Source organism: Notolabrus celidotus, chromosome 13 (assembly GCF_009762535.1).
Source record: "Notolabrus celidotus isolate fNotCel1 chromosome 13, fNotCel1.pri, whole genome shotgun sequence".
NCBI lineage: Eukaryota > Metazoa > Chordata > Actinopteri > Labriformes > Labridae > Notolabrus > Notolabrus celidotus.
Window position 1 is genome coordinate 22,727,211 of NC_048284.1, and position 21,549 is coordinate 22,748,759.

Below are 21,549 nucleotides of genomic sequence, written 5' to 3' on the forward strand. Positions count from 1 at the left end.
CATGAATCTCAAACATTTCTGAAGTATACTTTGACTTTGGTCAAGGCTTTTCCATGGGAGGCAACATTAAAAATCAATGGTCTAATGTTCCAGGAGGCATATCAGGGCACAGCCAGAGTCTAACTAAAGGCTGAGTCTAATCATAGAACCCAGTAAATGGATTGATGTTTCACTTGGAGGTGATGGAGGTGGGTGCAGGGCAACCTGCACAAGCCAGTTAATTTTGTCCTAGAAGTTAGATAACTGGCCTTTGCAGAGGGATGCCTGCAGAGTGAAAATACCAAATTATCACAAAATTAATTTGTTACATCACAGATGTGCCGCTGCTCTGCTCTCTCTCTCTCTCTCTCTGTGTGTGTGTGTGTGTGTGTGTGTGTGTGTGTTTGGTGGTCTCATTTAGACCAGATTAAGAGGTCAAAGGTTCAGTTTGCCCATCTACACATACACTGCCGAAGACACTTTGCCCAAACATGGTCAAAAATATGGAGGATACACACTTACACACTTACACACTCACACACACACTAAACAACATGTTCTGGTTGACCTACGTGAAGTTGTTTACACACCTATGGATATTATTTGTAGCCCTCCAGTTTAACTCAGTCCACTTGAGTGCAGTGCTTGTGTTGGTTAAGACAAAAGCTCTATAGTCTCTCAGTGAGTGCCTAAAAAGGATGAACAATTTTCACATTAATTTATACTCAATGATACACTGCAAACTCCACTTTCGAGTACATCATCAAATCTAAAATGCCAAAGTTGCAGGCTTTCCCAAATTCTCTTTACTGCTCTTTATCTCAAAGGGGAACACAGGGGCTAAGGGATTACCCAGCATGAGAGGGAAGGAAAATTAGTAATAAACAGAAGCTTGAGATTTTAAGACAAGAAGAATTTGGCAGGGGGGGGGGGGGGGCAGCAGTTACTCAAAACTATGGGATTTTTCTTATTGCCCAAATAAGTACCTATTAAAAGTGAATTTGTGCCCCGCTGAGCTGCCGATAAGGCAGCCAGAAGAAAGGGGATGTGGAAATAGAACATGTCCATATAGAGAGGGGAGCTGTGGAGAGAGGGAGCAGGACATGGGCAAGGAGGGGGGCAGGGGTTAAATGCTTCCCCAGAATGTGTGCTTTCCACTGGCGTAAACCCAGTAAAAAGAATCCCCAAGTCCCTGCTGACTGACTCACCCTGAGGGCCGACTGTGATTATGATCGAGCACAGGCAGCTGAACTATTGCCCAAGAAATTACAGCTTCTGAATCAGTTCCACATTCAAGTGCCATGTTTACCAATGTTTGAAACACTAATGATGAGAGGCTGGAGGACTTTTCATTAGCTCCTTCTCAGGTTAGAAGTTTTAAACCACAAGACTGACAGAGGAACAGAGAAGACAGAAACGGAAAGGGGAAAACCTTTCTTGACAAACACATCACAGATGTTGCTCTGCTCTGACACCATTGGTCTCCATAGCAACCCTGTCGGCCAGTAATAGCCTCTAGCTTGCCTGGCTGCAGTGGCGTCATAAGGACGCACACACATACACCATAGACACACAAACAAGCATATTTCTGCTTCTGAATGGGATCCCAGAGGGTATTTATAGAGACTGAAGGACTCAGCTGCCCACCCAAACCAACCACCCCCTCAGGCCTTACCAGAGAACACACACACATCTAAAAACAGAACATCGTCTTCCATCATTAAAAGTGTCGGCCACTCATATACACACATACACATGTCCACACACAAACTCACACGTACACAAAGACAGGTCTAAAAATGGAACCACGAAGTGCCTCGATTCTAGTATACAGTACAAGCCCTGTAATTGGTGATAACAGAAAGCTGGGAATTTAACATTAGAGCTGTCTTCTGCTGATGCTTTCTCAGGTACATGCAAAAAAGCACATGCTGAAAGGGATTCAGAGATGTGTACATATTTTTGATTTAGATGGTCAGGAACCATCTAGAATACAGATGACAGCCTCCTCAGACCAATGCCTGTGATTTTCTGCATTTATGTTCTGCACGACACAATTATCATTTTGAAAACAGTCCTGTTGTCAGCAGGTGTCCCAGCATTGGAACAGATTCAGAATTAATCCTAAATGACTATAACGTTGATACATTTAAAAAAAAAAAAAACCTGTGTGTTGCCTGTTTCATGTGATTAACTCCTTCTTTACTGTTGCATTCTATTCCATAGCTTCACTCACATTCAGGATCAAAAATATCAGTCCACAATGAAGAGAGGATGATGATGAGGCAGCCAGTTCTGTTTAAGTTTGATTAACTTTTTTCTGGGATAAACTTTGTGACAGTGAAAATAAACAATCAAAACTGAAATTAAGCTGGCATGCAAGAGGTGTGGAGTTGCCACTGTTGTCTCTTATATGACACCGCAACAAGGTGTTATCAAAAGGTCTGAAAATGGATGCTTGTACCAAAATGGAAACCGATGACTGCTCTGTGATCACTGTAAAAAGAGACAAACCTATCCGTATTTGAAAGCAAAGTTGGAGAAATATAACACATAGCACCTGTGTGTGACACTTAAGCGCTTCCAAGAAAATACAGTTGGTTTTGTTTTCACCAGTGAAGCAGATGGATTCATTGAGGCCTTGAAATGCCACATTACTATCCAATGATGCTGTTTCATGAACAATATCATTATCAGAAATGCCTCTTCAACAAGCTGAAAATGCAGTCCTAGATAGTGTAGCGTTTGTGCCTGGTGGTGTCTTTTGTTTCTCGTTCTGCAGTGAACTTATCCCCTCACCAGGAGCTCAAACAACACTTTGCAGTTACAAGCCGACATGAAGTCGAGCTTCTACTTTACATGCAAGCCAAAAGAACTGCAGGCGAACTGGCTGTTCTGGTCAATTCTGCAGTGAGAGGCTGTTTGATAAATCTAGTAAAAGTCATGTTTACATTGTTATCACATAGATTATTGAGATTCCCATAAAGATCATTCTATCTCCTAGGAGAGTTGGAACATCCCTATTAGATCATTTTCATTTTGTGTATTTTTTTTGTATGATTCATAGCGATGGGTACTGAATTCGGTACTTTTATAGGTACCGACCGAATTCCGTCGGTACTACCGAGTACCGACTCTCGTAAAACCAAACGGTACCATGTTTCGGTACCTGAACGCATCCCTGTGACTGTGAGGGAGTGGAAGAGAAGGCGAGTTTCCATACTTTCGCCCTGTAATAAAGTCAGAGACTGATCGGGTGGACGTCTCTGCTCTCTGCATCTGCGCTGGAGCGCGCCAAACAGAGCCTGCAGCTGACGGGAGCGCGCACTCACTGCGAGGCAGAGCAGGAGGATTACGTTTATTTTATACAGTCTATGGTTGAGACTGACCCTCTCGCTCCGACTACCTGCCCTGTTTATAACCGATCCTGTGTGCGTGAATGCCCAACAAGTAAGCTGTGTGTCCTGTTATTATAAAGAGACGGAGAACTGACTTTTTCCCGTCCGCAGACATTCACGTGTGTTCATTGATAAACTCCCGAAAGAGCAATTAGACGCCACGAGCACGTGTCAGCTAATATATCTAATAATCTATATAATCCTGTTTCTGTTCATTTCATGTTAAATTAAATAAATATGTTAAATTAAACAAATTTGAGATTTTTTTTTTTATTAAAATGTATTACCACATGCACACACAAAAGTACCGAAAATTGGTACCGTTGAGTACCGGTACCGATTCCCAGGTACCGGGTATCGGTACCGTATCGGTTCAAATGTGAAAGGTACCCATCCCTAATGATTCATCGATTTCAGAATAAATTGCTTGATTTCTGACACAGTGTGTAAAAACAAAGCCCTAACTTTTGGACTTTTTAAAAAACCTCCTATAGATTATGCATCTGTCTGTCTGATAATGAAGCAACATGCTGATACTTTTGAGCTCCTTTCATCACAACCCCCCTGTAAAGAAAATTAACGTAAAATAATGCTGCTCTTAATGGCAACAGCAATTTGTTATCCAAGCGATGCAGTGAAGTGAAGTGACAATTATGTATAGGATTGAAAGACCTTGAAAGCCTTTGTACTGTATATGTGGGAGGTGAATGTCAGAGTACTTACCAGGTAACAGACGGAGGGACAGAAAACTGAGGGGAGGGGACACACTGGAGGACAGCACTGGACCACTCTGAAAAGAAAGTGATAGAGAAAAAAGATAAGAAAAAGAGAGAGAGAGAGAGAGAGAGAGAGAGAGAGAGAGAGAGAGAGAGAGAGAGAGAGAGAGAGGAAAAAAGTGGGGGAAGATCAGAGCAAAAAGGAAATTAGTGAAGTGTAATTTGCACAGACCCTACTCCCTGCTCACTTCATTATTCAGCTTCATCTTTTACACTTACAGCAATATTACAGATATTTGTGATGCCTTCAGGGGAGACACTGACACACCAACAAGCATGTCACTGCACAAGCATATCCACACAGAACACACACAGGGGTGTAATCACTCTCCCCCCTTGTGCTCCTCGTCCTATTTGGCTTTTGCAGATTTTTAATCATTCCTCTGGCTGCTGCTTAATAAACTTTTAATAGGAAGCTGCTTCCCCTAAGAAAGGCTGCCGTCGTCAGAAAGAAAAGTGGAAATGAGCTGGCAAATTAGACAAACGGCACCACCTCCGCGTCTGCTCTGCTGTAGCTTTTAGAGGTAGGTATGACACTGAGGATATGAGAGTCTGCTAAAAGCTTTAAGAGTAAATGTTAAGGACAGACTGGGTCAAAGGAACAGGTAGGGAGACGGAGGAAAAGAGGTGAAACTATAGATGGCAAGGAGGATAATCCTCTTTTTGGAGGCTTTCTTATATCTTTATGCCCGCACTAAAGGCAAGACAAATTCCCATACATTTCCTGGGCTTAGCAGTGACTGTGACATCGTAAGTGTCTCTCCTCACCTGGTCATTGCTCCGTCCTGCTTCGCTCAGTGCAGGACAGGAACTGTAATGCTTTCTTTATACAAGCCCTTTGCAAGATAAACGTTGCCAGATAAACGTAGACACGACAAGGCTGGATTTCAACAGCTAAATGGGAAAACGCTGCAGCTCTGCAGAGTGTATTTACATCTAGGATTATTCTATCTTAGTCCAAATGTTTATTTTTGTAAGCTCAGTTCAAAAGTGTATCCTGTGACCTGCCCCTGTGTTCCGGTTTGTAGAAGGTTTACCATAGAGAATATGTTTTAGGTATATTTAAAGAGGGTTGAAAGTGACTCAGCTACTGTTTAAATAGGGATAATTATATTGTGACATGTACAAAAAAATACATAGTTTTCAAAAAACACAGCTATCAAACAGCTTGATTCTGCATAAAAAGATGTTATCCTGTAAACAGTTTCTACTTAACCATCCCCATTGTTTCTTAATTTACAACAGCTCTCTGTCGATTACTTCCTGACTGGCCATTTCCTGAAGGATGTGTTGTTCCCAGGGGAACCATCTTTAGAGCTTCAACTATCTGAATCTCATGAGCACCCAAACAAGACTGGATTCATACCTAGTAAATGACTGTATGGTCCCCAACCAAAAACAAGGTTTCAATATTTTCCATTTGCAAAAGGTGAATCCAAATAGTCCAGAGAATATAACACCTGACATATACGTACAATATATGATGAAGGCTTAAACTAAAGGGAAGTGGGTAAGGTTTTTTGCTGATTGATCAGGATTTGCATTACAGAAAAATGAAAAGGGGGATGCTTTGAAAGCAAGCGGCGACCTCAGGTCTCAAACTATGAAGCCCATGTGGAAGTGTTATGAACTGTAATTCATCGAGAATCCGCTTGAGGATGCAACTCAACAGTTAAAGCAACAGCAACCAAAATGCATTTTTCCTTTTTGGGAAACTGTGTAAGCATTTTTTTTAACATCTTGGAAAATGTCCCTGTGTCATATGTTAGTTGTGGATTCACTATTTTAACCATTGTCTTTACCAAGCTATTTAAACCATTTATTCATTAAAGCTAGGGTTGGTAGCAAGCGGCAACCTCCGGTCTCAAACTATGAAGCCCATGCGGAAGTGTTAAAAACTGCAATTGAACGAGAATCCACTTGAGGCTGGCTGCAGAAACACCAGAAACCACATACACATACATCTTTGCAGCATTAATAAACATGTTTACAGCCTGGTTCAAAAAACGTCTTGGCTCTTCGTAGTTAATCTCTCCGTCGGCACACACTGTACGAGGGGTGAATTTTTTTCTAATGTGACGATTCAGAAGATATCAAGATTACGAGTTTTTGCCCAAATAAGGACATGACTGACTTGACTCCCAGACGGGAACACATAGCTGTTGGCTATAGGAGGCTCACACTACGTCACACTCTGCCTGGTTGAGTTCCACATTTCCAATATGGCTGCCGCTGTTGATTGGCTTCAAAACAGCTCTCAGAAACAGATGGGTGACGTCACGGATACTACGTCCATATTTTATAGAGTCTATGCTTGAAAGTAACTCTTTCCCTCCTAAAATCAAGAAATTGATAACAACAAATAGTAACATGACGTCGTAAACATGGACGATAGAGGAAACCTAGACCAAGACAAGCTGAGCTCCCAGAAACAAGCTGAGCTGGCATGCAGCCCTGCTAACTTACTGTGTTGGCCAAAGAGCATGAGAGATGTTTCAGTGTTCTTGATGAGTTCAATCATCTTTCCCCAAAACAAAGAGAATTCCCTATAAAGTGCAATGGACAACTTAAGAACATAATAGTGTCTGTTACATAGGATCATCCTCAACCTGGCTGCAGTGTCAAATCATAAATTGTAATTAACATCAATATTGATCAATGTAGAAAAAAATGTAAGGATAAAATGGCAATGTTAGCGACAATTAAAAACCCTCATCAATTGACCCATAACAGTAAAAGACTATGAGCTTTGAGAGTTCCTTTCATTCAGTAATATTATTACGAAGTAAAAGCAGAGAAAGTTCTCAAAGCTGCAGCCACAGGTTCAACTCCAGCCTTACACAGTGTGTCACCCCCATCCTCTTTTTTTCTGACTCTGTCCACTATCCATTTCTCTATAACGACATGAAATCGCAAAATAATATATTTTTTAAAAAGGATATACAATAGCAAGCACCTCTGTCCCTGTGAGAGACAGGGTGATTTTAAAAGGCTGAACATCACTTATCATTGTGAGGCTCTTTTTGAAGGCCTGAATAGATGGAGTGTGTCATTATTTAACAATGACATGAACTGAAATAGCTGCACCTCTTTGCCGCTGTTAATGTGAAGAGCAGCAAGACACCTCATCAAGCTGTGTTAAAGGAACATCTCGGTATTGAGCTGCATACAACCTAAATGAAATGGTCTGTTTAGGACTTCTACTTAAAATAATTTACTTTGTGAAAGTGTTGAACAAAATAAAAAAGGAAAAAAATCAATGAGTAATCAGGAACTGATTTTAGGAGTCAACATCTCTTCGACAGGTCTTCTGTCATTGATCCACTCAGTATCGATCCTGCTCCTTCCACTCTGTCTTAGGAGTCATCTGCTTCCCATCTATCCATCTCTCTCCTCTCCCATTCATGCGGATGAGTCTCTCCCACAGTGGCAGCTTATGTGGATCAAATATTCGACATGTCAAGTGGCCTCACTGGCAAAGAGCTGTTCACAGGACTCTTCAGCCAGGAGAGGGAGAGCATCAGTGGGTATGCTCTTCACCAAAAAAGGAAGCTGTGTCATGTATGCATAAACCAATATTTATTTTCTTCTGAGCATTCTGGTGAGAACCAGAGAGAGATAGACAGCTAAGTAAACAAACAGATAGACAGATAGAGGACACTTCATTAAAATAGAGGTGTGTTTTCCAGTAGAAGCATAATTTAATAAGCTCTCTGACAGTGATTCAGCTAATGGGATCCCTCCAGGAAAGTCAGAGCCAGGACTGTGGGGAAGCTAAGACGTGAGTTCATGAGGTCTTAACTCTCCAGTAATGTTGCGGGTGAAATGGACCCACTTTAAAGTTCAAAAATAAAAATGAAATGTTGCAAAGGGTATTTTTTCGGTATGAAACTTCTTCTTCTCGGCTTAATAAGTGTTATCAACACATTAAATGAAAATAGTTCATTTCATGTATTTGCAACCCCCCCTGAATGTTTATATTGCATATATACTGTTTGGGTCAATCTGACCCGGCAGTCAAAGTGGAGGCTAAAAGGGACCAGAAGTGTCAAATAATAACTGTTTCTTTAGGATTGTGAGTAGAGGAACTTCTACTACTCTATAACCTAGGCCCTGATGTCAAAGTGGATGAAAGGCTAGCGGTATCAGAGGTCGCAGCCCATTTAGGCAACATATGCCTTCCAGACTAGCTAAATACGGAATTACTATCTGGGCTTCACTTCATAAAAAGAAAAAAAATACAAAATGTAAAATAAAGTAAACAAAAATCTATGTTATGTCAAAGTATTGTGTTTATATGTAGGTCTTCCCAATGTACATTAAAAAAGTTTTAACATTATCTTTTTATTAAAACGAGTGAGTCGTCCTCTGTGAACCACTAAAGATTGATTTAAAGGATTAGTAAAGGTCAGAGTTAATAATGAGATATGAAAAAATATTTTTTATTTTTATTTTTTGGTTTCTGACACTTTGGATAATTAAACATGCCCCGGGTCAAATTGACTCAGTCCTGAGAATCAAACATAACAGCAGGGTTAAACTCTGTATAAAGTAGCAACGGTTTGGCAATGATATCAGCAGTGAGAGATTTTAAACCAATTTTACAACACTGAGCAGCTCATTGAGCACAGAGGAGCTGCATAAGATGCCCTACATTTTTAGAACAACACTGAGGCAACAGTGCAGGACCTCTCCAAAGACAGTTTGATGGATAAACTTTTTTTTTTTTTTTTTTTTAATATTGGCAACCAAATCACAAAAGACTACCTGAAACGCAAATTTGAGATAGAAATTCTGAACACATTCCATGCATTCACACCATAGACTGTATAACACATGAATGTATGTAAGTTGTTTCCGGTATTTCTGAAGCCAGCCTCAAGTGGACTCTTGACGAACTGCAGTTTGTAGCACTTCCGCATGGGCTTCGTATTTTGAGACCAGAGGTTGCTGCTTGTTGCACACTCAAGAGTGCGAACAGTTTATGTATCATCTATCTTTACATTACTTTGAGTACATTTGGTGGGGACTGCAAGGTTAGTAAACAGAACTGCTAAGGAAGTAGAGAGCTATGACAATACACCAAGACCAAGTGTTAAAAATTAACAGTAGTTCTATTATTCAAAATTATAAAGGATTAGAAAATACGACTGGTTATCGCATCTGGCTCAACTTTACAGGTACTCTCCCCTGCACCATCTTCGAGCCAGTGGCATCACTCTCATTTTTCCCTCCCACAAGGCACCTATCTTGACTGCGGCCTTGCATTGAGTTGAGTGGTTTCTGCAGGTTATCAAATGGGCACCCCCCTTCCTCATTGTTTTGTCAAATTAAGCCCATGACATCTCCAAGGGGCTTGAGAGAAGAGCCAGCATCCTGGAACTACTCCCACTGTCCACCACTCAACTCAATGCGGTTCGGTTGGTCTATTGCTTGGTTTTGTCCCTTTTTAGCCAAATCAACCTGGATGCTGCCTCTGCCTGGAAAGTAATGTTGGCTATCAGCCGCTTCCTAGCCAGGCCTTCAATTCCAAGCAATCCAAGAGTTCCCCAGAGTGATTCCCCTGCGAAGCACCTGCAGCCGACTTCCACTGGTAGATTCCAGGTCTTCCACCCCTTCTGCTGGCTCTCGAGGATGAGGGCTTGATATTTTGATTTCTTGCAATCATCCTCTCTTCCCAGGGTACTGTCAGCTTGATAAGAGCAACCTGCTTGGTACTCTTAGACCAGAGGACATATTCAAATATGCAGATATTTCCTTACACTGCAGGCTTATTTCTGAAGCTTTTAGATAAACCGGTCAAAGAATGGACGGAACTTCTACACCCTCTCTGCACTTATAGTTTTATTCTAGGTTAAGGTATCCTCCATGCATTAAAACAAGACAGCAGTGGTCTATTGTTTGAGACACAATATTAAGTGACAGATTCCAAACCAATGTTAGTTCTTCAGAGTGGTGACAGAACCATGAAACTATTATCTTCAATTGTATTTGTAGGTTTTTAAAAGTAAGACTTGCTCGGTTATGAAACAGAAGTTCTACTTGCAAAAGTACTACCATGGAAACTCTCCACTAGCAACATCAGGAGAGTCTAGCAATGGATACACAACATCAAACAAAAGGTGGATGTACTCTCCACCTGACAGGCCCTCTTCCTCTACCCTCTTTGTGTGTAGGTTAAGAGTATGTGTGTATTTTTAGAGGGTGCCATTCTAACTAACATCCAGTGATGCTGCAACAATTCCTTTGATTAGGGCAACAGGTAAGAGGCAGGTAATCTCATCCCCACCTGCCGGAGGATTTAAATAGAGTAAACACTGGCAGCTCCACCATCATCAGTCAACCAGCGACAGCTCTACAGGGGAACCACACAGGGGTGCTGATTAAAAGGACAGCACTGTTAACACAGCCAAGCACACACACTCTCTCTCACACACACACATACGCTCTCCCACAGGTATCATAAGATGGGATATGGCAGGGGAAGTGACATTATCTTTGTAACCAGGAATAGCCTGGTCTTAAAATAGCACATGTATGCACACAAACTTTTGCACACATGCATACAGGAACAGATAGGGTTATTAAACAGCAGTGACTTACCACAGAGGCCTAGAACAGAGCCATGTAAAAATAAACATGCATTATATCTCTCTACTGCATGTATAAAAGTAAATAACTAATGCCTGGAAGGTGGACAGCCACCACAGTGTTTTTATAAGCTTGTTTAGGTGTGCAGAAAATGACTGGAAGATCAAGAGCTAAAAGCATATGTCCCCGCCTCAGGGTATCGACCCAGCCGGTACCTCGACATGCAGCTCTCTGTGGGACTCTCTGTTGGCTGCTTTCTGCCATGAACAGCGCCTGTCTATGTAGAGAGAGGATCACGCCCATGTCAGCCGAATGCCTGCTACTTTTTAGCTTCTGAAATGGTCTTTTGAATGTCACTGTGAGAAGGAAACCAAACAACGCCATTTCTCTGACCGGAGGAACCCTCTGAGAAAACAACGCCCCTTTTTTTTTTCACCAAGCAGCTGTGACCCATAGGGTGGCCAAGTTTCTTGGAGCATCAAAGTAGGGTCAACAGATTGGAAAGTGCTGAAGCAGATCTCAAAATAGGGAAGTTTATTCTATCACTCTCTTAACTTCTGTCAGAGTCTGTCAGAGTCTAGATATACAGGAAAGAACAGCTGGACTGCATGCTTAACACACTGACTGTATAGGATGGGCAACATGTCTCCACCTACTCCCCCATGTACAAAAGCGAAGCCAAAATTCCTCCTGCGTTAGATGCTAGCATTTTGCACATTTGGAGCCAGAGTCAGCGCTGTTTGGATCAACTTTCAGAGACATCTAACTGACTTCCTGCCGTTTTCACCAATCAAAACAATAGACTGTATAAAATATGGACGTAGGATCCGTGGTGTCACCCATCTGTTTGTGAAGCGCTGTTTGAGGCCAATCGACGGCGGCGTGTTAGAAAAAAATTCACCCCCCGTACAGTGTGTGCCAATCGAGAAATGAGCTATCCAGACTACACTCGTCTTTTGTACCAGGCTGTAAACATGTTTATTTCTGCTGTAATGATTGTCTTTTTTGAATTGGTGTGTATGTGGTTTCCGGTACTTCCGGAGCCAGCCTCAAGCGGATCCTCGATGAACTGCAGTTTTTAGCACTTCCACATTGTACTCATATTTTTAGACCGGAGGTTGCCGCCTGATCAAAACAAACATCGAACTTAAATAAAAACAGCAAATATCTTCAGATCTGTTTGTCTATAGTGTCTTGTGTTCATTTGTAGCTAACACTCACAGTTTGGACTTTTCTTATCATCAGGAGAAAAATCCTTTGATGTGCATTTTTTTATTTTAAAGTCGGACCCATTGTCCCATCTGTAGGGAGGTGGCATAAACATTTTAGCTTCACTTTTGGGGCATGGTCATGTTATCCATCTTTTTATAATGTCCATGGCACCACACTGGGTGTTTTATGGTGTATTACAACTTAATGAAGTTATATGAAAACACCCTCTCATGTAAGTGCATCCAACATGCCGCTTTACCTGCAGTCAATAAATGGAAATGGCAAGATAGCTAACTCCATCCAAAAATACTAAATCCACCTTGTGGCGTTTTTAAAGCTCACTCAAAAAAAATAACTTCTGTGTTTGATAAGTGTATATAACTCAGAGTAAAAACTATCTCTTGAGGTTTTAATGAGGGTTATGTTAACTTGTTGCTGCAATGATGTCTACAGGGAACCAGCTGATACTCCAGGATGCTTTTAGGCCACTGTTTTCTGTCTTTGTTATGCTACGCTAAGACATACCGACTATGGTTAGCAGGTATAGTGTTAAGACATTTAAGTGGAAAAAGTTTTTTCAACTACCGAACACCTAACAGGAAGAAAATGTCAGGCTCTTCTTTGTTTTGGTTGGAAGTATTTCCCTACCTGTCACAGATTTGTCACCTTCACTGTGTTGCAGTTCAGTTTGTGTGTTAAACTTATTTTGATCATTTTTGGGAGTAAAAAGGTACGGGTGAACTAAATAAATATTCTGTGGTCCTCTACTTTTCTAACATTTCAGAAAAGCAGGTTGTCACTTGAGATTTTGTTCTTGTTATCCTTACTGAATACAGTGATGATTGTATTATCTGTATCAATTTTACTGAATTGTAAATGGTGAAAAGCTAGAACATATTCCCTTAGGTCTTAATGCTTAATACACAAGTGGCTCCAATAAAATATATCATCTATTTCTCTTATAAGTGAAGATATATAAAAGGACGGAAAACCAGGCAAAACCCCAGCTCAAGCTTGAATGGATGACTGACATGAAACAACACTTTTTCTGACGGTCTTCTCAGCAGAACGTGGGTGAAATGGAAATGGGAGGTAAAGAAATTGGAGAGGCATCCTGAGGAAAGCAGAGAGCAATGGCAGAGGACAGAAAGGCAGTCAGACAAAAAGAGAGATGCACACACACCAAAACATTTCACACACATTTTAACTTTTCAGTTTTTTTTCTTTTCTCTGTGATGCTGTCAGGAGCCAGCTCCCTGAAGGCCACAATGAGAAAGAGGCAGCAAGAGAGAGAGAGTAAAATCCAGGCAGAGAGAAAAGGTGAGGGAGAGAGTTTTTCCACTTAGTGAGTCAGAGAGAGAACACAGAGGGAGCATCAACATCTTTAACCACTGAGAGTGATAGACGACTGTCTTTTACAGGGAAAAATTAGGTCTGGGTCTTTGCACACACACAGTGGGAGAACTCTTCTCCCCTTAACCATTGTGTGAGCTAATTAGAAGATTACATTAGCGTCCCAGGTATCAATGATCCACCAATATTAGTGTTGCCTACACACTGAGATACCTGGGCAGTCATTTTTCAGCTGCCCAAGTGTGCCCAATTGATAGTCTTATTTTTATTACTGTAAAAACACCATCCATGATCAGTCAGAGGATCTCTCACTGCTCTCTACCCCACCTGCAGAGCACATATATTGTTTTTCTGCCACCACCTCCACAACCACAGACAGCCTCATTTTTTTCTAATGCTGCAATTTGGAAGATATTGATATTACAAGTCTTCCAATGAGAGGCACAGCTGACTTGATTGGCAGGGGGAGCACTGTAGCTGTTGGCTAGGAGGCTCAAAGCCCGCCTCTTTACGTCACAATCACTTGACAGCAGCAATATGGCTGCCGCCGCCGGCGATTGGCCTCAAACAGCGCTTCAGAAACCGATGGGTGACGTCACGGATACTAGGTCCATATTTTACAGTCTATGGTTTCTACCCAGTGTCATTAAACCACACTTGTTGTTAAAACAGTATCCCCAGGTGTTTAGGCTGGTGCAAATCAACTTAGGTTCTAAGGAGAAGAACCTGAGCTGTTTTTCTCAGAAAGTGGCATTGGAGAAAGTTTGATTTTAGAGACAAGGCTCTTTGACGAATATTGTGGCCTTGTAAATTCTATGAAAGAAAATAATGGAAAACATGTCTGAGACTTGACGTTGTAAGACTGCCTCACTGACAAGAAACAGGAAGGCCTATTCAAACTGACATTTCCAACACAGACACTGAATGGAGCCCACGCCAAAATATTTTTAAACTCAAGGATTTATAGGTGAAAGAAATTTCAAGTATGTTGAGTAAGAATTAAGCCAAAATCATCAAATTCTTTTGATAAGACCTGCTGACCTCTGAGTTCCAGCAAGACAAAAATGTGTCAAATAACCATCCCATATTTTCTTTTGTGTTTACTTTATTTCTCTTCGTACATGTGCAATACATCTTTCTAACCATCTTCCCAGTTCTGTTCTGTCAATTGTTTATACCTAGGCTACAAGTGTGTGCACATTTTCACCGTGTCATTGGTTTTGGAAATATTTGTATATTTACTTATTTAGTTGTGTATATACGTTGTGTATATACGTTGTGTATATATGTTGTAAGATATGCTTATTTTTACTTCTTTAATTCTAATTGCTAATAACTTTTTAATAATTGCTATTTTATAGGCTCTTGTTTGCCTTATACTGTTTTGCACTGTCTACTGTGCTGCTGTAACACTTAAATTTCCCCATTGTGGGACGAATAAAGGATACCTTATCATCTTCATCTTCTTCTTCTTCTTCTTCTTCTTCTTCTTCTTCTTCTTCTTATTATTATTATTATTATTATTATTATCATTATCATTATTTCACTTTGTGACTTTCAATGAGACCTGAGTCACCATTGGGGAATGCACGAAGCTACAGGAAAAGGGTTTTTCTCTGAGTGATTACTTTCCGGATTCATCAAGTGCAGCTTGCTAAATCTTCATACAACACATATGATGAAAACTGCATCCAAAATGTTGTATTTCTCTTCATCTAAAATACCATCTCTTAGTAAGATTTACGACACTGCTGACTCTTCTCTAAACTTTACATTACTCTTAAAGTTTGTTGTGAAAGCCATGTGATGGATTCATGTGCGAAGCCCTTAGGTTTATTTAAATGACATGGGAGAAGTGTCGGATGAAAAATGGCCGAGGGCTTGACATATCTGGCATTGGTTGGAAACCCATGTTAGGGAACTGTTTGTCTGTTATAGCCTTTGTTTATACTCAGCCTATAGTTGTTTGCGTTTCCTCACTCTTAAAGCCGAAAGAGCACTCTATAAAATAATGAAATGTAAACGCCTGGATGTAAATCCAGAATAAATTCACTTTGTCTGATACATACAAGTAAAGGCACAAATTAGGCTCATATTAAATACCTCACACTGCTCCACTCAGAGGTATCTGCATAAAAGCAGGCAGTCTCCCTCGCAGTCATTAGATTATGCAAGTCAATAATAAAATAAAGGCAATTGTGCTGTGCTCCACATTCTGCTTTTCAACTTAGCTAAGCAGGATAAGTGATAAGCTCAGCTGCTAAATGTTACATAATTGCTTGGACTTGTTTCCTCGTACAGTAGTGGGCTGATTAAAGATGCTTTACAGGCACATGCGGCACACATGCTCGCACACACTCATGTACACACAACACACACAACATGTCTTTCTACATATTCAGGAAGACAAGAGCAGCGCTGTGGACAGAGGAAGAAGCCACATTCCTGCTGTTAATCGAGTCATCTGATCTGACCAGCCAGTCATGTGTTAGAGTTAGAGGCTCAGCAGCTGCTTTAGGCTAGCACTAGCTTCCTCTAGTTTGCTGTTTCAGTGCTTCAGTTTCAGTGCTTCCAAAGGGGAACAAGTTAAGTCCCCTTTCAAACAACCAAATGCTGCAGTTAATTTATAGAAGAAAAAAACATGATACTATTGTATTTGACACATCTAAGACTCGCTGGTTTTGTATTAGGTTAGAGACTTTGCTGTTGAAAATGTTTAAAATTTGCTTTGAATTCAACACTAACAAAAGACAGGGATGGACCTGACCTGAATTTGGCTAGTCAATCCAAATCTTCATTTATTTGTTCTTCTTTTGGAAGTTTAGTGTCATACCTAATCAGCAGACATAAGTCTCATAATTACCTTTAAGGCACATCAGTTGGCCTGCCATAAGTGTGGGCTATCAGCTGGACATTTAATCAACTCAAATACTTTCTCAGTTTGGCACCTACCTCAACGCTTTGCCGAAAGACAGCTGAGTGATGCTGATTTGTAACACGGGGGGAGTTTATTCATGTTTTTAAAAGAATTGGCCAATTTGTTTTGCAAGGTAGTCGTCACCTGAGTTCTTTAAAAAATTGTTGTGGATTATAAAAACTGATAACTTAAAAACAAGCTCAGCGCTGAAATCACGCTAGCATGATGCCAGCTTGACGTCATGTTTCCCTTCAAGATAACTGAGAAACACTGAGAAACAAACATTTATTTACTTCAATTACTAGGTCTTTTATTTAGTAGGACATCACTGCGGGTAGTTCTGGTCTTGAAAACAACTCTGAGAACAATATGCACTGAAGGGTGATTTTGAGACTTAAGGCGGGTACACACTACAGGATAATCGGGCTGATTTTTGTACCGATCTCCCCCTTACGATCAAAGCCAGCAAAGGCCCGATTGTCTGATGTTTGCAAACGACATCGTGTGTGATTTTCCTGTGGTGTGGGGGGTGTTAAGAGTGATTTTGTACGGTCGGAGCCGCTTGGAAAGCCTCAGAAGGACAGATTGTAAATAATGAACATGTTTAATATTTGCGACAAGAAATCCTGTAGTGTGTGGGATGCTCCGAGAGGAGCCGAGCACGCACAGTGTGCAATGTCACGTGTACCAGAGCAAAAGCCAATCAAGACGCAATCCGACTCAGGTGACTGACGCAAGAGGAAGTAAAGAGAAAAAAAAAAAATGGCGCCGGTGAAACTCACCGCTGTAATGAATACAACTCGCGCTGTAATGCGCACAGCCCACATTCCCTCCATGACTTTTTTCAAAATCGTTCTTCTTTTTTGTTTGTGTTTTCGGAAAGTAAGAGGCCAAAAACAATCATCATTGCTTCTTCCTGTTCGTCTGCCATGTTTGTTTCCACCGAAGTCACGTTTTACGACGCGAGATTTGGAATTTTGAGCGTGAAGAACCTGATACTCTGCTGAAGAATCGGTTGGTGTGTGGTGTGCTCCGCAGTGCACACACATCTTGTGCGATCCTGTAATGTGTGCCAGGCATTAAAGTTCGAAGCAGACGCTGCTAATGCTTCTGCAGCTCTGTGTACAATGACACAGCTAAAAAGAAGAAAGTGTGAATATTTGTTTGACAAAAAGTCAACTAGGCAGATTTTAAGGGGCATCAATAAGCTAAGAGAACAGTAAATGGTAAAGTTGATTGACAGGTTTGGGATTCCACCATGACCATGGAAAAAGCTTTATTATTGATCTGAAACCAGTGCTAATTCTCTCCTTGTGTCCGTGCCTAATCACTAATGCATTACTTTAGAGGATGTGCTTTGATTAAGTTTGGTCTCTCCCTCCCTAACACTCGAAAACTTAAAATAAAAAGATAATATACGATCAATCAGCAGTTCAGTGTCCCGGTGGATTTCTTACTTTCCCCTTGAAATATTGACAGATTGATGAATGTACTAATCATTTTGCTGACTTCAATCCTCCTCATCAGTGGATTGTGAAGCCCCGTTCTGTTCTCTCTATTACTGGGCTGGCCGGGTAATAATAGCTATCCAGGAGAGGATGGTGCAAAATCAAGTTTTGCATTCTGGAGCGAAGGTCGACAGTTTAATTGGAAGTGCAAATTGCGTTCACATGTATCCCCACAGTGGATTGAGCCACGGGTAAAGTGAGTGTGCACACTGTGAGCGTGTGTGCATTTAAAGATGAGAAGGATGGAAAGAAACAAAGAGTGCCGGGGTGGGTGGTAGCTCTCCTGTTCAATAGCAATGTGTTTATAGAGGCACCGTGAAACGGAGCAACAATTAATTAATCACTGAAGTGTTGTTTTCCTCTTTAAAACCTGTCACAGGAACCAGGATGCTCTCTCTGCCTGCTGCTGCATCAGCTGAGCCAATGCTGCCAATTTCTTAAGAAAAAGTAAATATTGACTCGATGACGGCAGCTCTCATCAGATGGTGTGAAAGTAAGCAGCTCCCTCCCTCCCTTCCTGTCTCTCTCTCTCTGTCTCTCTCTCTCTCTGTCTGTCTCTCTCTCCTCTCTCTCTCTCCCTCTCTCTCTCTCTCTCTCTCTCTCTCTCTCTCTCTCTCTCTCTCTCTCTCACTCTATCTCTCTCTCTCTCTCTCTCACTCACACTCACTCTCTCACTCTCTCTCTGTAAATACAATTCAACACCAGCCCTTCAGTCTCAGCTTCAAATACACCAGACCTGATCAAACCCAACATGACCCTCACATTCCTGATGTTGTAGATAAATCTGCTGGTACAGTGTTTGCTGCTTAAAGAGAAAGAGAGATCAATGACAGTGTGTGTCTTCACTACAAGGGTAAGTGTGGCTGCAGGGTGAATGTAATGACAGGGATATTCTCAGCAGACTCAGAGAGAGAGAGAGAGAGAGAGAGAGAGAGAGAGAGAGAGAGAGAGAGAGAGAGAGAGAGAGAGAGAGAGAGAGAGAGAGAGACAGACACACAGAGAGACAGACACACAGAGAGAGACAGACTCAGCTCAGCAGAGTCAAAGGGCAGCATAAGTGAGCATCTGTGATCAAAAAGTGATTCATGTGGGATCTAAGAAGGTTTTTTTCTTGGCAAGTGGTCACCCTGAGTGAACTTGTTGTTTATACCTGGTCCTAAAAAGGCTTTGCTTTTGGATTTAAAAAAAGAAGCAAAGTCTAAATCTAACCGAGCTATTGTGCCTTGAGACAGAGTTTCTAATATCTTATAACTGGTCAATTATTAGGTTCTCATCTAAATTCTTACATTTTATAAAAATCAGCAAATATCTGAGGGTTTCTTTTGAGCTCAGGAATAAACAGATACATAATGAATAAATAGGATTAATATATTTTGATCTTTTGTTCACATTTTTAATAATCATGGTATTCAACCACCGCACCTCCTCTCATCTCCCATATTTAATAGTAACACAAATTCTCTCATAGGCAGAGTAAAATGTCAACACAGCAGCGTGCACTGGGATACATACTGTAAAGTGATGGGTTCCTCTGTTGTCATGAGGTGTTTAACTTTCGCATTGGACCCTGAGTAAACGCCTGTCTACTGTAAAGGTTGCACAAAGTCTGGCAACTAAAGGAGGTGCAAGAGCGCTTTATTCCAGGATGTCAAACAGAGACACATAGGAAAAGTGTGGTCCTGCACATGATGACAGCAGCAGTCTGAGAACACTGGCTTCAAAGGAGATAATATAAATGGTGTTGAGTCCTATTATTTGCAATTGGGTGTGGCCTGAAAAAATTGTGCAGCATTTTCAAAGCTACATCACCCAACCCTACTGTGATCAGTGTATTAGGAACACTGTGCCACTGAGATGACTCTGTTAAAAGAGTCAAAAAGAGAACATGTTCTAATGTGAAATAATTTTCTTTTTATTTATTTCATTTCATTGCATTTTTGTGGACCTGAAGCTTCAGTGGAAGTTAAAGCAACAGTCTTTATTTAAATGTATATGAATTTTTATAGTCTATTCATAGTCTGTCTTTTTCGTCAACTGTAAGACAAAACATTTTTTCATGTTAAATTGAAAAAACCAGAGTGAAGCGCTACGATTTAGAGCCCAACCATGCACTTCTTGTGGGTATATAATTTAGAACTAAATGCAAAAATGTATAGCAGAATATTCCAAATAAAAACACCTCCCATCCCTCTTTCACATCTCACACATTAGGATGAACATGAAATGTTTTGCTCTGCTTGCTTTGACATTTTTTGAGAAGCAATTTTCTTTCTCCTTTTGAATTACATTTTACAGTGCAGTTCCTTTTAAAGTGACACCCCCTCTGCCTCAAGTGCGTGTCACAGACATATTTTCAGTGAATGTCAAGATCTGAAAATGCAGCTGAGGGAAGGACAACATTTCAGGGCTCTTGATGCATGCAAACACTTGCCATAGGAATTGATTTAGGTATGTTGGTTCTGCTGCCAATGCAGACGTTGTTTATTTGTTGAAGAGTGATTGATGAATGGCTGCTGATATATTGAACGATCTGATGGAGAGGCATTAATTCATAATACTGGATGAGCCTGACATCTATTAATATGCTATTTCTCTTCCTGTAATGTTAATTTGCTACATTGCAAAACTGATATTTGTATTAATGCGGTAATGTTACAGGAAAAAAGACAAGAGGAAATTCAGTCTCCAGCCTGTTACAGATACATGTAGAAGTTAACTGACCCAGAACCACACAACTGAGAAACATGAACCGTGTCTACAGTGAGCCATTTCATACCTCATTGAATACAAAGGGAGGAACTTAGTTTTCTTCTGTCATATATTTTTCTAACTCACAGCCACACTGAGAAACAAATGTGTTCTACTCTACAAAATCTGAGGCAGAGAAATAAAATGTTTCACAGACCTCATGAACAAGCAAGACCCTGATTTGTCCTGTCCTGACCAATAAAAAGGTAAAGTCAAGTCTTCTGTGCATTTTTCATATTTACCGCAGTATATGTGAAGATAACAGTGACAAACTAAAAATATGTCAAAAAAGCACAAGCTTACTGTGAGGAGTGAGAAAAATTGACAAGTTGAACTACTATTGAATTTGGGAGATTTTGAATTATCTGTTCCTTTCCTCTGCACGTCTGCTGCACACTGTGCAGGGAATTTAAAAAGTAATACATACAAAATGTATCAGCTCCAAGATATACCAAGAGGTAGCCAGACAATTCTGAAACCCAGCAGGATAATCTCAAATATGGAGCACAGAGTGAACCGAGAGAGGGAACAAGTATGTGGAATCTGCCTGTACAGTGTGTGATGCTTCATGTGTGAAAACTAGTTTGGGATTTTAACTCCTCATGCCATTTTGCACGCTCGTTCTCTAATGATAATGTTGCTTTTCTTGAAAATTAAAAAAGCACAAGTTGAAGGATCCAGCCTTTTAAAAAATACATGTTACCCTTTTGAAAGACAGTCTATTATAATTTGCTATTTTTTGACATATAGCTCATTCCTAACAATACATGACTATTCTAGGGATGGGAATTTACAGTAATCCTTGTACTCGATTACTCAAATTACCTAATGAACGATTACTCGAGTACTCGCAATTATTATTATTTTTAACCGCAAACAAAAATAAATAAATAAATAAATAAATAAATTAAAGTAAATTTTGGTTATTAGCAGGCTAATCTTCTCCGCTCTGGTTTCGTCACAACGACGTATGCTAACAGGCTAGCAAAAGACGTGATGCGAAAGTGCCTGTTATCTGTCTCCGCTGTTTTCTCCTTGTGCTTTAAGCGCATGTGGTTAATCATCAA

At 40.7% G+C, this 21,549-nt stretch overlaps 1 protein-coding gene across 1 annotated transcript in view; it reads right to left on the bottom strand.

Annotated features, from left to right (window-relative positions):
• LOC117824655 (1-phosphatidylinositol 4,5-bisphosphate phosphodiesterase beta-4-like) overlaps positions 1-21,549 on the bottom strand; it is an 89,239-nt gene that overhangs the window by 61,613 nt on the left and 6,077 nt on the right. The window contains exon 3 of the mRNA XM_034700203.1: positions 4,101-4,167. The gene's annotated coding sequence lies outside the window, so the exon portion shown is untranslated. The remainder of the gene's footprint in view (positions 1-4,100; positions 4,168-21,549) is intronic.